This window comes from Pipistrellus hanaki (assembly GCF_964339955.1).
Source record: "Pipistrellus hanaki genome assembly, chromosome: 10".
Lineage (NCBI taxonomy): Eukaryota > Metazoa > Chordata > Mammalia > Chiroptera > Vespertilionidae > Pipistrellus > Pipistrellus hanaki.
The window spans coordinates 45,532,915-45,539,893 of record NC_140512.1 but is presented as its reverse complement, the minus strand read 5'-3'; positions in this window follow the sequence as shown (position 1 = coordinate 45,539,893).

The window sequence follows — 6,979 nt, the reverse complement described above, 5'->3', positions numbered from 1 at the left end:
ATGACTTTATTGGAAGAAATTATAGAAGACATAAATAAATGGAAGAATATACCATGCTCATGAATTAGAATAATTAATATAATTAAAATGTCCTTATTGCCAAAAGCAATATAAAGATTTAATTCAATCCCTATAAAAATACTAATGGCATTTTCACAGAACCAGAACAAATTACTCTAAAATTTATACAGAACCACGAAAGACCCCAAATAGCTAACACAATATTGAAAAAGAAGAACAAAATTGAAAATATCACACCAACTGATTTCAAAGTATACTATAATATGAGTAAAAGGCAACTTATACAGAAATCCTATAATCTCAACAATAAAAATCCTATAATCAATATCAAAAAACAAACAACCCAATTGAAAATGGGCAAGAGCCTTGAATCGACACCTTACAAAAGGAGATGTGTGATATACACTAATCACAAAAATTCCAAGTGAAATCATGATGAGCTCTACTACACATCCATTAGCATAATCAAGATTAAAAGAACTGACAATAACAAATATTGTTAAGGTTGTAGAGAAATGCTGGTATGCATAATGATACAACTTTGGAAAACATTTGGCATTATTTACTAAAAATGATTATACACATACCATATGTATACATATTTATATGGTAACAGCAATTTCACCAAAACCATTTTCTTTTCCTCCTAGGCACAGAGTTGGTTTATATTTCCCAACTGTTCTTGAAGTTTGGTGTGGCCATATGACTAAGTAATGACCACAGAGATACAGAGCAAATGATTTAGGCCACTTCTAAATCTGACTCATAAAAAAGTCCTCTAGTAATCCTCCATTCTCTCTTTCACACCACACACACACACACACACACACACACACACACACACACACACTTATGCTTATCTCAGGCTGGCTTTCATTCACATTGTAACACATCAAAATTCAACTTGGATGCAACCTCTTTCTAATTTATTACTTCCTCAATATGAGTTAAATTCCCTTTATACAAATCTTTATCAGTCATGCTTTTACTAATTAGGAGGTAACAGAGTAGTCATTACAAGTACCAATTCTGGGTTCACTTCTATTTGGGTTTGAATAACACCTTTTTTATTTGTTGGCTATATGACTTGCACAAGCTATTAAATCTCTGTTGAGTTTCCTTTTCTCGGCTGTGAAATGTTGTTACATTAAGAGACATAAATGTGCTTCAGGACTTAGACTTCGGTATTAGACAACAGATTTTGAACCATAACTCTGAAAATTACTAACTTTGTAATCTTGAGCAAGTTACTCTATCTCTCTAGACCTCAAATTCCCTATCCATAAGATGGGATATACTTAAGTTATATAATCATTTTAAATAGGTGAATTAATAAATTAGGCAATTAGAATAGAATCTGCCTTATAGTAAGCATTCTCTATGATTTTATTCTTATTGTTGCTTTTGATATTTAAAGAATCTATAAACAGTTCTAAAGCAAGTGGTTCTCATGAGAAAAAGAGACAAAAGGGCCTGATCTCTACTTCTGAAGTCTTTCACAGTAGAAGGGAGGGTCCTATGACAAAAATACTCAGTGTAGACATTAAGAAAGGTGTCTATTGAGTATAGTGTATAAAACATCTCTATCTTCCCTATAAGAATAACTACAACAAACTTCTATGAAATTATTCAAAACTTTTGAATCAAATTTTATTTTATTCTTTTTAGGTATATTATTTGGTTGTTTTTTAAAATAAATGGATGGATTTTAAAGTTTGCAACTCCATTTAGGTTTACCTAAAAAATATTTAATAGTCCTCAGTAAATAGAAACTATTATTACAATGCTGACCATGGACTATTAAATTTGGTATTTTTTGAGGCAGCATAGTGAGAAGCTAGGAAAATTCCTCGTCAAATGGAATGAGGGAAACTAAGACAAAATAGTTATCAAGGCTGAGCAGTGAATAGCCTGCTAATAAATCACAAAATCTTATCTTCTCTAACCAAGGCCATTTAGGAGCAAATAGTTAATAGATCTTCCCAGCCAGTAAGTATCTTAAATCCCCCTGATTAAGAAGATAGATAACAGAGACCCAATTGATGTCATTTGTGCTAGCAAAACCCCAGGACAGATGAAGTCCCAGGGGAATAAATAAAAAAACAAAAACAATTAGAGCCAGACAAATCCAAGATAAAAAGTAAAACAGTAAAGCTGACCAAAGAATAATTCCAAACTCCTCTATATATTCATTTTGATGCATCAGGAAAGCTGTTGAATATTCTGTTGAGACACTCCCCTGAGCCTCCCCTAAAACTCCAGCCTATAGAAAACAGATAAGAACCTTCAAGACAAAGACCCTGTGCATACTCCCTTTTGAGTGTGCCCACATCACCTTTCCTCTGGTGTGTACTTTTGCTTTCTTTCTCTAAGGGTCCCCAGAAGACTTGCTACTGGGGGAGCAGCAGGCAGTGGTAGCTTGTCCTAGACTAACTCCCTGAACCTATCTCCCAGAGCCCTCCTTTCCTCTGTCACTTGTTTCCTGAGTCTACCCAGCCCAATGTGGCTCACTTCTGTTGCTGTGATCCTGCCGCATCTGTCTTAAGCCCTTCCTTTGATTTGCTGTCCCCAGCTTTAATAAACATACTCTCAAAATCACATGGATTCATTTCTTCCACAAAGTTAATAACCCACACATTCCAGACATGCCAGAGCAGACCTGCCTCAGTCCCAGTCCTTTTCTGGTGACATTTTGACTGCTTCTTCTAATATCTATATTCATCTCTGCATAGTCATCACTTAAAACCTCTTTGCAATGGTAGATGCTCAATCAATATTTATAGAGTGGATTATCTGAATGGACTGGTGAATTATGGGTAGAGACATAAGTAGATAGAAGGAAGGAAAAATGCTGAGATTTTTCATATTGACTTTAAGGTGGACAAATACCCTAGAATGGTCAATCAGAGAAGACAAAATGTATGCTAATAGTATGTCTCTTCTTTACTTATTTGGAACTCTCTATTAGAGTTTGGACAGGCCTTACTGGCCCATGTCCTCACCAATAGGCAGTGGAGTAGTTAAAAGTTCAGGTTATAGAAACAAACTGTTCAAAATCTGGCTTCGACAAAGCTATATTCACCATAAAGTCAATGACATGGACCTCAAGACTCTTCACAGCCTCTTCCAATGTCCTATATTTGTATTTCATATTTGTAAGTCTGTATTCTATTTCTGAAAGAGGTTACTAATATTATAAAACAACAATATCAGATTCCACAAAACTGGGATCCAAAGTTGGCTCCACCCATTACTGACTATGCGACCTGAGCTCAACATATTTATCTACTATGTGCCTCCATTTCCCCATTCTTTTTTATATTTCTTTATAGATTAAGGTATTACATATGTGTCCTTATCCCCCCATTACTCTCCTACGCCCCCACCACTCATGGCCTCACCCCCCTGTTGTTTGTGTCCATTGGTTAGGCTTATTTGCATGCAAATAAGACCTTTGGTTGATCTCTTCCCCTTACCCCCATCCTCTCCTACCTTCCCTCTAAGGTTTGACGGTCTGATCAATATTTCTCTATCTCTGGATCTGTTTTTGTTCATAAGTTTATGTTGTTCATTATATTCCATAAATGAGTGAGATCATGTGGTATTTATCTTTCTCTGATTGGCTTATTTCACTTAGTATATTGCTCTCTAGTTCCAACCATGACAAAACTGACAACCTACTTCATTTGGGTTGTTTTGAAGATTCTGTTCATACATGTAAAATCTTTAGCACAGTGTTATTCACATATATGTAATTAATGTGTTTTGGCTTGTATAACTTACTTTTTTTGTTATCATTCTTTATATTCCTTTCTCATGAGCCCTGTCATGCCTAGAATCACCTTTCTCTTTGTAAATTTAGCCTAGCAAGTTTCTCCTGTATTTTTAGTCCCTTCCTCTTGCATCTCTTCCATGAGACTCCAGGGTTGTTTACAATCTCATTTTATCAACCTCTATTTGATTTCATAAACCTAGTAATCTTTTTTTTTAATCCTTATCCAAGGACATGCTTAGAGAAAGGAAGAAAGAGGTGTGATGAAGGAAAGAGAGAGGGAGAGAGAGAGAGAAGGAAAGAAAGAGAGAAGGAGAGAGGGAGAGAAGGAGAAAGGGAGAGAGAGGGAAAAAAATCTATCAATTGCTTCCATACGTTTCCCAACTGGGGATCAAACTCACAACTCAGGTATATGCTCTGAACAGGAATCAAACCAGAAACTTTTAGGTGCAGGGAATGATACACAACCAACTGAGCCCTTATTTACTCATTTGGGACTCTCTATTAAAGAGAGTCCCAAATGAGTAAATATGTCTGCTCAAACATAGTAATCTCCTTCCTTACTTAAAGACATCACAATTTTTGTTTTCTTTGTTTCTGGGTGCCATCTGCTAAATTGGTTTTCTAAATAATAACATGGGAAAGAAGATACCATTATCCTCAAACTTTTGTCATAAATAACATACTGAAAGCATTACTACATACCATCTACAGCTACTTCAATCCTATCTTACCTCTGAAATATTGACCTTTTCAGATACATTCAGCCCCATGAATATTGACACCTTTGTGTGAACTGCAAAACAGAGTTGGGACATGTGGATTTTTGCCTGGTGGATTTGCCTAGTTCCTGACATGAGGCTAAAACCAGCAAAAATGTATAATAATACATGTGACTTCAAGGTTTGGCTGATACTGTTCATCTCCATATAGATATTCTATGCAGTTTGTGTAGTAAAGATGTTGCAGTGATTTATTGTTGTTTTTTTAGCCCTCAAACCATACCGCTTTCTAGAATAATATCCATTGTTGTTTAAATCAGAATTATTTAACCAATGTCTGAAAATATTTAAATAAGCTCAATATACTCAAGAGTTCCAAATTCAAACATACGTGATAGAGTAAAAAACAAGAGTATGGTCTTTCATACTGGCCCTTAAGACATTCTTACCATGTTCCATTATTCCATGGCTATTATTTTCCATGACATCCTTGACCAATGCATGACCAGCACTTAAATAATAATTTCTAAACTAAAATAGATTCATATATCATCATATAGTGTCTCTCAAAATTATATTCAATAGTCCATAATTGGTCTTCTATCCCAGGACTTCACTATCTATTGAAGTGTCACTGAAATATTCTGAGACTCAGCACAACATGTCCAAGTGGTGTGTCTGGTCTCCAGTCCCCATTTGACCTTCCCATCAGCCCATCTGAAACACCTGCCATATCATAAGTTTAGAACCTGAATTCACTCCAGGGTTTCAAATATTCTTTCAACCAATATAAATTCCAACTTTTCAACATTTATTGCCCCTTACCAAACACCAGCTGTATAAGGTTTCTCAAAACAGAAACTAAACCAACAGAAATTGACTCACATAATAGTAGAGACTGGAAAGTTTAAAATCTGAAGGCATTCTGGCAGCAGAATTTCTTCTTCCCCACAATCCTTTCTCTTAAGGGTTCCAACTGATTGGATGAGACCTGCCAACATTATGGAGGGTAATCAGCTTTACTCAAAGTCTATGGATTTAAAAATACCTTTAGAATGACATCTAGACTGGTGTTTTACCAAAAAATAGGTACCATTATCTATTCAGGTTGACACATAAAATTAACCACCACACTAGCCATGACCTGCATAGTACCTGAGATTTGTTATGTACATTGAAGGTTCTGATTATTGCAGTTCACACTGGCCTATGGAAGAAGAGCCTCTTTACCTTCAATATATTCTCTCAACCTACTATTATACTATCTACTCCTATAGGAGCACTGCTTCCTTGGGAATATGCTGGAAGTATGTCCTCAAGAATGGGGCTATGCCTGCAAAAGGAGTTCAAGTCCAGCAAAGAGCCCTTCCTGGATTTTCCCAGGTGAATGCTTCCGAAATCCTTTCACCTTACTTCTTCATTAATCTCAGCTAGCATGTCCCTCTGATGGAAATTATTCAACTAAGTAAGCAAAAGAGCAGGTGTAAAGAAAATTACAATGTGGGAGAATGTTTATAAATGAGGGCCATCATGACCAGGGCGAGGTAAAATGAAAGCATCATTCTTGAGTACATGGAATAGAAACAAAGGAGAAAGGAAATGATCATAAGAATACCTGGTTATAAATGAGGAATGACATGAATTATGTCAAGTTCAAAGGAATAAGGAGGGAAGTGCAAGAGTAGAATAAGCAGCAGGGCAATTTAGAAAGAAGCATACATCTAAATTTTAATTTTGAATTGTGCCTATGGCAATATACCTATGTAACTTCCACATCTACACCAGAGAGGATCTTCCCAGTCTGCCATCTGCCATGCAAAGAACAGGAAAAAATTTTCACAATGTCACACATCAAAGGTTAAGGAATAGATTTAATTGATTTAAGAGAAATATCACAATACCTGTGTCAGAAATATTGAATCACCTCTTCTCCTCCATTCCAGGGAAAGAAATTCCAGGGTCAGAGAAATCTTCTGGACACAGTTTGGGTTCTATTCTATAATAAAGGAGGGAAACCTCAATCTGAGTCTTGCTATGTGCCTTGTGCTGTGAGACAAGTATTAAAAATGTGGTCATGTCACCCTAACCAATTTGGCTCAGTGGATAAATCATTGGCCTGTGGACTGAAGGGTCCCAGGTTTGATTCTGATCAAGGACATGTATCTTGATTGCAGGCACATCCCCAGTAGGGGGTGTGTAGAAGGCAGCTGATCAATGTTTCAAACTCTATCTCTCTTCCTTCCTCTCTGTAAAAAACAACAACAATATAATATATATGTATTTTTAAAAAGTGGTCATGTCAGCAGTTAAATAAGGAAACTACTGGGTCTTGGGAAATCTAATTTGGGGATGCCAACGATTTACAGAAACTATCTCACATCATGGTATTGCCCTGTACTGGGGACTTTGGCTAGTTGGGGATCTTGGCATCTGAAGGACATTGCCATTATCCATGAAATAAAAA